This window comes from Arachis hypogaea, chromosome 17, assembly GCF_003086295.3.
Source record: "Arachis hypogaea cultivar Tifrunner chromosome 17, arahy.Tifrunner.gnm2.J5K5, whole genome shotgun sequence".
Lineage (NCBI taxonomy): Eukaryota > Viridiplantae > Streptophyta > Magnoliopsida > Fabales > Fabaceae > Arachis > Arachis hypogaea.
Window position 1 is genome coordinate 121,462,891 of NC_092052.1, and position 11,807 is coordinate 121,474,697.

Sequence of the window (11,807 nt, forward strand, 5' to 3'; positions counted from 1 at the left end):
GCCTTGTTGGGACCGACATATTTATCTTTATGAAACATCTAGTAATGTGACATAACGTAGTTAAATCCCAGGAGGTATGCCTGTGCTAAATTGATATATATTGTCATTTTTTTTTCTTGCTTTTCCTTATATCTAGAAAAGTAAATAAATAGAGTAATTTTATTATATATAGCTACAGAGCTTTAGGAAAAAAAAAATATTTGTTAATGAAATAAAATGACAAAATTGATTTACCTACATAATAATTGATAGTCTCATGTGTTGTGATTTTGGATATATATGAAATTAGTTATAAGTTATAACTTACAAGTTTGAGCACATACCTGCACGAAATATTAATTAGCAACTAATTGAATGGGCAATTAAACAAAAGAATGTGCAATCAGATGCCGAATTTCATGGCGGTAGGAGACATGGTGCTACTGCACATTCCAAATCACATGATTTGTTTGCATGATTTATGTGTTTATATTCATTATTATCAATAAAATTGATACTCATATATATAATTGTCAATTTATTCTATATAATTCATTTTAATCGAAGATTATATGATGTTTTATTAAAAGGTTAAAAATGATAAAAAGTCTTTCATGTTTTTCACTTCATTATCTAAAATTTATATAGGATAAAAATCGTATTATGTATATACTAAAAATAAGCTACTAAATTATTTATCCATATATAGTATACATTAAAAATGAATTAAATACTATATATATACAAATATATAAAAGTTAATTTAGAGATTAATTTTTTTATGTGTATGTAATATTTTTTATATAATAGCAATTTATTGACCAATGGAGTTCAAAATTTTAAAATAGGTGCTATATTAATTATTATTGTTCCTTATTGAGGACAAATCATATTGGAATACCCTAAAATAATGCACGTTTTATTAATTAGTAGACATACATTATTCTATATGAGGCTTCAGAACATCAAAGTTAAGGCACCAGCTGCATATGATTCATTCTAATTGATGAACATACATAATGATTTCTGTTTAAAAGTGACATACATGCATACCTGGCCTTATTATTATTAGTAGAAGCGTGTGTTAGCTATATATATATAACTACTATGTTACATAATACAACTGATTAATCCTAAGATAAAATTTTTTTATTAACATTAAATGCTATCACATTCAGTTGGTGCGGGTGATATAATAAGCAAATTAAATTAAAGTGGTATATATGTAACATACAGAAAAGTACTAGTTTAGTTTAGTTTTAGTGAATGTAAGACAGTGTAATTGACAAGATCTTAGAACAGAAAAATGAGTAACAAACAAACAAAAGCTCATAAAATCTGGACAATTTGGCGGTTCAGTTGTCACTACCATGTCAATATAACGTCATAGCCCTGTATCTAATGGACTAATTAATGCAAGATTCCTTTTATTCATTGGTACCTTTAATCCCTATTTATTTAATTTATCTATGCTTTTATAATGGAATAATAATTACAGAAATTAAGTAGTGGAGTACTAATATATAAAGTCAGCCTCAGAGGTAAAAAACAAGCTAATAATGTATATTTCACTCAGCTAAAATGGTCTAGTAATATAATAATATATTCTGTAATTGGAAATTTAATCAACATTTGAGGATCTTGTAATTTTTTTAATAAAAATGGAAAATAAATAGAAAAAATTAAAACTATTAAAAGGATCTACTCTATGTGGTTGCAACTATCATTATCAGAAATTCATATGGTAATGTGGGATATACCATTTGAAAATATTCGTCATAATTACTGTGAGATAATTTAACTGTAATATTTTATTATTATAAATGTGAGTTTTATGCAGTCTAGAGGGTGAAATGTTTGGATGTCTTACATTTTTTACATAACTCTGGTAGTAGATATACGTATGAAATTGTTGATTTAATTCACAAAATTTAGGAGCTTTTATCAAGAATTGATTGAATAGTTAGAAAAGCCAATAAAACGGCAGATTAAATAGTTAAATATGGAGTAAAAAATAATTCTAATCATATAATTTGGTCAGAACTTAATATTGTTCTTTAATAAATTATCATTTTTGATTTAGGTTAAAAGTTTGTTTTGGTTTTCTCTTTTGTTTAGACACAAAAGAAATCAAAACAAACTCCTGATCTAAATTATGGCGCCATCATATTTAATAATATGACACTAATTATGACGTCAAATAACATCTTTTCAAAAACTTAAATTAATTTTGAGGTTCATCAAAGATCGAACTCTTGACCTTTCGGATCTAACGCTCTAATATCATGTCATGATACCACTCATCCCAAAAATTTCAACTAATGGAAAAAAGTAACACTAATAGTTATATCTCTAATACTCCATAAACCTCTATTGTACACATTATACAAATATTCCATTAGCTCCTCATACTTTCCCAACTTTTAAATTAGTGAAAATTTTAACGTTGAATTTACCAAAAATATACTAAACATATAGAAAATTATTGTTGTACAGAATCCCAATCCTAAAGTAGGTGTGTAGTGTTTAGAATTAAGATAAAGATTGAATATTCTTTCACTTCGCCATATAATGCAGGGCCCATCTAACTGATGTGTAAGGCACAAGCTAAATCTTCTAATCTCAACTCTAAAAGAGTGACATTCTTCTAAATATTTCAAGTTAGGTGAGAAAAGAACATTTTACTTTGGATAGATAAAAATTAAAATCAAATCAGTTAATTTCACAGTATATTGGAAGTCCTTATCGATTCGTTGCTTCCATTTTCAAAACAATAATGATAATAATCATCACTCAGATCCCATGCAAAGATGTTAGGAACAATTAAGCAAATGGATTGTGTTAGGTGCCTCTTTAAATAAAATAACATTAATTAACTGTTCTAATCCTATCCGATCCGTAGAAGTTTCAAAAAGAGAAAGCGATTTAAAAATCGTTATCTTAAGATGATTCAGCAACACATGTATACGACAAAGTAACGAAAACAACAATCAGTCACTATTGTCTGAAAAACAGGGCATCTATAATTCTATACGTGCCATGATATTAGTAGTTAGGTTTGGATATTTCTGCAATTATAATTTGTTTATCATGATAGTATGAGTGTTATGCTTTGGAATAATGCTGAGAGCATGAAGCAGAGAGAAGAAATGTAACAATTGTATTATAATCGTGATGATTTTGTACAACAATAATGCTCTTTATATATACACATTTATTTATATTACTTAAAAGTAGAACTACAAGTCTATAACTAGCTCTATTTATCTGTTAGTTATAACAGATTTTTAAGTAAAATAATACTCAAATCAAATGATTTTATTATCCTCTATATCCCCCTCCCCTCCCCCCAAAACTCATGGTGACTTAATTTTCAATTAAAATTTGCTCCTAAATCTATAAAAAAGAGAAGATAATGATTTTGTTAATATATCTGTTACTTGTTTTGTGGTGAGAATATGAGTAATTAAGACTCTTTCTCTTACAAAATATAAATATGGTTTAAAGTGTTTGGTTCTTTAATGAAAAATTAAATTGTATATTAATAAAAACTGCTGACGTACTATTAAAAATAAATAATGGAGCACGCACGCACGCACGTACAAGTCGTATTCCTTCTCTTTCATCTTTTTCAATCGTTCCTTTCTTTTGCTGCCGCAAGCTCCATCTTCTCCTCCCCTTTCTTTCTTTCTTCTTCTTCTTCGAGAGGTGTCTGACTTCAGAAAGTAGCAATTTTGAGTCCTCTATTTTCTGCAACCACAGCTTTTTCAGCGCTGAGTTCCTTCCTCTTCCAAACGTCGTGTCTTCGTCTTTTTCTTCTCTCGGCGTCACTATCCACTTCTTCTCCTCCCAGTGTTGCTGGAATCGAATTAGCATTCTGTGTTATTTGCAATGAAAATGGTGATCTGAAATCTGATAAATTGACAACTTTTGATAATGTTCTAAGAAACTAGAATTTTATTTTGAATCTATGCATGTTTTATTCTTTGATTGATCTATGTTTATTCCTTTTTGTGATTTTGAAGAGGATAGTCGTTGAACTATGTTGATATTCAAGAGGTGAGATAGGAAAAGTGTGTGAGAGAAAGAGGGAGAGAGAGAAGGAAGGGAAATGGTGTTGCGACAGTGGTGGTGATTCACAGCTAACAGAGGTGCTGCAGATATATAATAAGTGAGTGAGTTAGAGGGTAGGTGAGTGAGAGAAGAGAAGGGGATGGGGAGTTGTGACACAAGGAAAGAGTTATAGACGAAGAATTGAGAAGGATGAGACTCACCAAAAGTAGTTTAAAAATTTTATGTAATTATTTAGAGTTTGGGTGATTTTACTTGCAAAAACTAATCTTACATGAGTATAAATGATAATTTTCATCTTTTATAAACAGATATGTCAATATTTTTAACTTTTACCATAGTTTACTAAAAAAACAAAGTTGAATTTCATGCCTTTTTGTGGTGATTGTTTTTTTTATTTACGTGAGCTATCAGAGCTACTAGGTGTGTTATGATGAGGACCCACCTAACCCACATTGTTACAAGTGTTTTATTTTTTTATTTAAAAAAAATTAAAGGCATTCTTTTTTAGAGAGAGAAAAAAAGAACAATGTAGGTTGTGTGTCTAATTAAAAAGAAGGTTGTGAGTTTAGTCCAAAAATAATTGTGGGTTGAGTAAAAAAGAAAATGTACTGAAAATGATGTACTTGACATGCTTTGTTTGGGGTTCGTCGTGCATGGAATACTTTACTTAATTAGGTAATATGCATCATTCTAAAAAAAAAATAAAAAGAAAAAAAGCAATATGCATTATTTTGGTTTAATTAACTGGCTAATTTTGCTTGTTGTCAAAGCTAAGCTAATGCATGACTTACATAGAATTTAAAGAATAATTAAGGAAAGAGAGGGAAACTATATGAAACTAATTAACTAGTAGGTACTAGCAAGGTAGGATACACATGAAAATATGAAATTGATTACGACTCAAATGATTAGGGACCACGAACCGTGTGTGTTCATGGGAAAATTTTAGACTTTGGCAAACTTTTGCATATTTATAAATCACATTTTTGTTCAAGTGATGACAAACCTAACAATCCATCATGTATTGTTCTTGTTCGGAACATTATGCAAGATGATATTAGACATTAGTGCTTAGTTTTAGTGGTTATCCAATATCCATGTAGTGTGGATCTTATGAAGTTCAGGACAAAAACACTTTTTTTTTGTATTGGTGTTAAAGTCTTTGTATTGAGAGAGGGGCCACAAAAAAGACTATATGTAAAAGTATGTATCATCATGATTTTGTGAGATAAGCTTGTAGTGGCTATAGTTTTTTGTTAACCATGTTCACACTAGCTTGAAAAGCTATTCACTTGAATTAATCGCAAAAGCTATGCTTGCTTGTATTATATAAATTTAATTTAAAAAAGTAAAAGACAAATAAGTCCCTAACCTTTTTAAACGTGGACATTTTCATCCCTTAAGATTTAAAAATATATTTAAATTCCTCACCTTATAAAACGCGTGACAATTAGACCCCTCCGTCGAGTTGGGGTTCAAAACGGTAATGGAACATGCTGAACTGGAAGAGTAGAGTGTCAGGTGTCCATTTTGGTTGCTGATGTGGATGGAGAACAAATTTTTAATGGACAAATTAGTCCTTGCGGCCATCATATGTTCTCTCTCTCCGTCGCAACTCACCTTGGTCCGACTTTGTCACCGCTCTCATCGACTCTGCCACCGGCCGCCACCTCTCCTACGCTGATTTCATCTGCCGTTCAGAAACCCTAGCTGCCAACCTTACATCCCTCTTTACATACGCCGATTCGTCCAACTCTTCTGTGGCCGAAGACAGGACAAGGAATCAGATGCCAATTGATGCGAGTGGAAGAGACAGAAGCACAAACATGCATTCTGTTCTGAGCCCTGTAGAGAACCTAACTCAGTGGAAAGCAATCAAAGCAAAAGTTCCATCAAGTAAGCACAGGAGGAAGGAGAACGTTTCAAGCATACCCTCGACCACCACTGAAGCTCGCTCGAATTTTTCACCTTGTTTTAGCATGAAATCAAGTGTCCTTCGGTCTAAACCTCTGTTGCCTTAAGTTGCAGTTGATGCTAGTCTCTCAAACTGGTTAATTTTTCCTAATTTTAATGTCTTTAAGACCACAATTCATTGTCAATGATGAGAACCATGGCAATGAAGAAAAAGCAAAAAACACTTGGTAAATATTAATTCAGTGAAGACCAATTTTAGAGGAGGAAGCATGATTGCAAAGGCTTGGTTTGTGAAGATGGGTAACCAAGTCAGTTTTAACCTCAAGTACGCCATTCTTCTAGAAACTTTTTTGGAAAGAGGAAGCAGCAGCAACATAGCAGCACCATCAAGAACAATGATAAGGTAACCATTAACATTCTTTTTTTTTTAAAGTAGCCAATCTCATGTCCAAAACGGTTCACCTTCACAAATCCCTTTCAGATTCTGAGATCTCGAGGCTCAGAAATGAGATCTTGACCTCTGAAGCTGTTAGGAGCCTCGTTTCCTCCGACCATTCCTATCTCCTCGACCTTGCTCTCGCCGAGAAGCTCGACGAGTTGAACCGCGTCGCCGGCGTCATTTCCAGGTTAGGGAAGAAGTGTTCTGTTCCTGCATTGCAGGAATTTGAGCATGTGTATGGTGACATTATGAGTGGGGTCATAGATGTCAATGAATTAGGGTTCTTGGTTAAGCATATGGAAGGTATGGTGAGAAAGATGGATAGGTATGTTAGTAACACTAAAAATTTGTATAGTGAAATGGAGGTTTTGAATCAATTGGAGCAAGCTATGAACAAGTTTCAGAATAATCAGAATGAGGAGAGTAGGAGGGTCTTTGAGCAGAAACTTAGAGGCAAGATGTTAGGCATCAAGGACTAATTTTTCCATTAAAATTTTGTTCTTCATCCACATCAGCAACCAAAACAGACACCTAACCCTCTATCCTTCCAGGCTAGCATGTTCTGTGGCCGTTTTGAACCCCAACTCGACGAAGGGGTCTAATTGTCACGCATTTTATAAGGTGAAGGATTTAAATGTATTTTTAAATCTTGAGGGACGAAAATGTCCACGTTTAAAAAGGTCAGGGACCTATTTTTCTTTTACTCTAAAAATATATATATACTCACGTAAGAAGGAAACAAACATATAATAATTTTATTTTGTGTGAACCAAAATTATAATATTAAATATAAACATAATAATAAAAAATTTTGCATTATATATATATATATATAAAGTAAACAAACATAATAATAATAATAATAATAATAATAATAATAATAATAATAATAATAATAATAATAATAATAATAGTAATAATCTCATTTAGTTATTTATCCAAAACTAAATATAGTTTCTCAAATATAAATAAAATTATTAGGCTACGTCTGGGTAATAGACTAATATTGAGAGAGAGACCGAAAGATAAAAATTAAGAGACGACAAAGACTATATAATTTTCTGTATTATATTTAGTGTAAAGTGTATAAGATTGAGTTATGTCTCAATATCTTTTTTATTTAAGATAAATATAAAGACTGAAACAAATAAAAATAGTTAAATATATTTGTTTCTAAAAGGATATTTTAATATTTTAAAATTATAATATAAAATTTTAAACATAATTAAACAATTTTAATTTTAAAGGATTATTTTATTATTTATAAGATTAATCCTAAAAGACTATTTTTGTAAGACCCAAGTTTTCGAAAATTAAATAATTAACTATTTATAATTATTATATTATATTGAGATGTAGTTTTAAGAAAACTATTTTTTTAACAAAAATAATTAAATATAATTTTATAAATATTAAAGTTTAATTTAATTGTTATTTATTTTATTAAATTTAAGTTATTTATCAAAAATATATATTTTGATTAGACAAATATTAAATTTATTATTATTATTATTATTATTATTATTATTATTATTATTATTATTATTATTATTATTATTATTATTATTCCTTTGGCCGAAGCCTTAAGGAAACCAAAGGAAAGATAAGGAAAGCCAAAGTTAGCTATTATATATATAAACATGACACATGTATCTTAATAATCATATAATTTCATTACCCTTTTCTTTCTTCCACCGAAGCCATAAGAAAAGAAATAAGAAGTGTGGTTCATAAGCATATATATATATATATATATATATATATATATATATATAAAAGTATGACACATGTCCTTTCATTTCAATAAACTAATGCCACCTAATCAAGAATCCATATTCACTTCTCTTCATTTGTCACTGAACTTGAAAGAAAAGAAAGGAACCGAGAGTGAGGAAGAAAGAACCTCCATGACCATAAGATTTTCAACTTCGATTTCTTGAGATCCGTAACTGCAATTAAAAATCTAATCTGGTAAAAGTGTTTGTATCTTCATCCTCTACACATTGACGTTATTTTTGTCCGGTAGAAGTTGACGGTGACGTAGCTTCTCTTCCCCTTGAGTTCGGCTAACTGGAGTTCTAGGAAGCACAGACGATTTCTGACGCTTTCTCCTTCAGCAGTTCGATCAGAAAGCTTCTTCGGAGTTATCGTTGATTTTGATGTCATACAGAAAATGATTCATACTCTGAGTATCTGTCATGCAATAGGACTTGTCCTAATGACAAGAATTTGAGTTTTAGATGCATGACTGTCTATTGATTAATGTTGTTAGTCGACCGTTGCATTTCTCATGGTATTAGGTCTAGCCAACTTAATACTAATGATTCATGTATATGGAAACACTAATGGATTATCATAGACGAGATAGAAGTAATAGGTAACGTGAATCATGGGGTTTGAGAACGTTAGAAGTAAAATTTTAGGAAAACGTATACTCCTTATTCGTGCTAAAGTAGTTTGAAGTCATCTCTTCCTTGATTGCTTGCAGAGAAATTTTTGTTTCGAACTTCTTTCTTGAGATATGTTTTGAATAACTCCCGACCATATCTTGTCATTTATGAGATATGATTTTCTTCACATGAACTGGACATACCAAATCTTTTTCTTTCTTTTTTTGTCGTTTTAAAAGTGAAGTTGATGCAAACCTTTTCTATCTTATATCAATTTTCGAGGACAAAAATTTTTATAAATGAAGTAGGATATAAGACTCCAAGTTTTCGAAAATTAAATAATTAGCTATTTATGGGTTATTATATTTGTTGAATTTTATTTTTAAAAAAAAATTATTTCTAACAAAAATAATTAAATAGAATTTTATAATTATTAAAATTTAATTTAATTACTATTTATTTTATTAAATTTAAATGATTTATCAAAAATTATTTTGATTAGACAAAACTTATTATTATTATTATTATTATTATTATTATTATTATTATTATTATTATTATTATTCAAAAAAAAAGAAGGAAAGGAAAAGAAAGTGACCGAAGGCCATTATCCTACATATATGCCATTACACATATATTCAGTATGTATATACATATTAAAGCAAGAAAGAAAGCAAGCTAAGGTGGCTTATATACATATATGACACATGTTTCTTTTATCTATAACCATGACACATATCCATATCATTGTATTCATTAATCATCTGTACTTCATTTGCTTCTTTGTATCACCGAATTAATATGAGGGAATAAGAGAAAGAAAATTGACCGAGAGAGAAAGAAAGAGAATCGAAGCTCCTTTGATCTTCCGGTCTTGATTTTTTGTGATTCGTAACTCTAATAAAAAATTTAATTCGGTAAAAGTGTTCGTATCTTCTTTTTTCATATGTTGGTGTTATTTTTATCCAGTAAAAATTGACGGTGATGTAGCTCCTCTTCCCCGTTTTTCTCTTCAGTAGCTCGGTCAGAAAGTTTTTTCGGAACTTTCGTTGATTTTGATTTCATACGAAGGTAGGAGATATTTTATTAAATTAAGTATTTTAAACTTTGAATGCCTAAGAAGTTTACTGAATTATTGTAAATATATGAATATTTGAATGATGGTTTTAAAGATGCTTGGCAATGCTGATTTTGGTTTTTTAAGATTGATTTTGAGTTAAGATCGTGATTTGTTGAGAAAGAGAAAATCCGAAAGGGTGGCATATCTCAAGTTTTAGGGGAGACATTGCCGAAATTTTGATGAAATTGAGGTTTTGTTTGAAATACTATTTTAAAAGATTTGGTTTTGGGAAAATTAAACTATTTGAAATATATTTAGTTAAGAAAAGATTTATTCTATTTTAAAGTTTGATTTATTAAGAAAAATATAATGTTTTAAATCCAATCTTTTAAGGAGAGCAGATGTGACATTGTTTGAGCCTTAGTGCCAAATGTAAAGTGGGGACGCCCACACACTGAGAACTGTTTTCCAGATGTACGCTTATTGATTTGGAAAGTCACACTGTATGTGGCCTAGCCGTACGACTTAAAGTCACACTGATGCGGCCTAGCCGTACGACTTATAAGCACACTGATGCATCTGGAAAACCATATCTGGGACTCGTGCCCGGGTAATGTCAGGAGCGGGTAGACAACCGACACATGAGCTCATGGCCTGCGTTAGGTTAGACATGCATCATATTGATTGCGCATTTGCATTTGGTCTTGTTTTACTTGTTATATTTTCTATGTGATTGTGCTGCTTGACTTGTTTGTCTTATTGCAATTTGTTTGTTTGATGATCTATTTCTTGTGCTATTGCTTCTCTGTGATTGGGAACTAAGGTTGTGATTGAGATTAGTTTAAGTTTGGAAGTTTAAAGAAGGTAATAAGTTAATAAAGTAAAAATAAAAAGTATTTCCAAAGGTCTAACAAAAAAGTTTTAGTGAACAAAGTTAGTTATTTGCATTTTATTCTATTACTTCTGCGGCATTCCTATTCCTTACTGAGAACTAGTGGTTTGTTCTCACCCCAAAATCTTCCACCCTTTCAGAGACTCAGGTTCGGAGATTCAGTAAGAAGCTGCAGACGATTAGTAGATTTACTTGTGATTCCTGTTGTTTTTATAGAGTTCCCTCGCCCTTATTGCTTCAGGGTTTTTTATTTTATCCAAAGGGATAGGTATTGTATTTAAGTTTTACATTGAATTTAATTGTATGGCATCTATTATTATTAATAATTATGTGATTATTGTTATTCGAAGACCTTTTGTTATTTTAATTACTAAAATCTATTTTTTAAAATTTTCTTAAAAAATTGAGACGCGATATCGAATTAAAGGCTCAATATTAAACAGATAAATAGTAAATAAGAAAAATATGTTAGTAATTCCTTACTTTTAGTACGATCATGACGTGCTAAAAGGTAGGGTGTTACATATGATTATAGATAAAAGAAACATGTGTCATATATGTATATAAGCCACCTTAGCTTGCTTTCTTTCTTGCTTTAATATGTATATACATACTGAATATATGTGTAATGTCATATATGTAGGATAATGGCCTTCGGCCACTTTCTTTTCCTTTCCTTCTTTTTTTTTTTGAATAATAATAATAATAATAATAATAATAATAATAATAATAATAATAATAATAAGTTTTGCCTAATCAAAATAATTTTTGATAAATCAAAGAAAGGAACTGAGAGTGAGGAAGAGAGAACCTCCATGATCATAAGATTTCCGACTTCGATTTCTTGAGATCCGTAATTCCAATTAAAAATCTAATTCGGTAAAAGTGTTCGTATCCTCATCTTCTACACATTGACGTTATTTTTGTCCGGTAGAAATTGACGGTGACGTAGCTCCTCTTCCCCTTGAGTTCGGCTAACTGGAGTTCTAGGAAGCACAGACGATTTCTGACGCTTTCTCCTTCAGCAGCTCAGTCAGAAAGCTTCTCCGGAGCTATCGT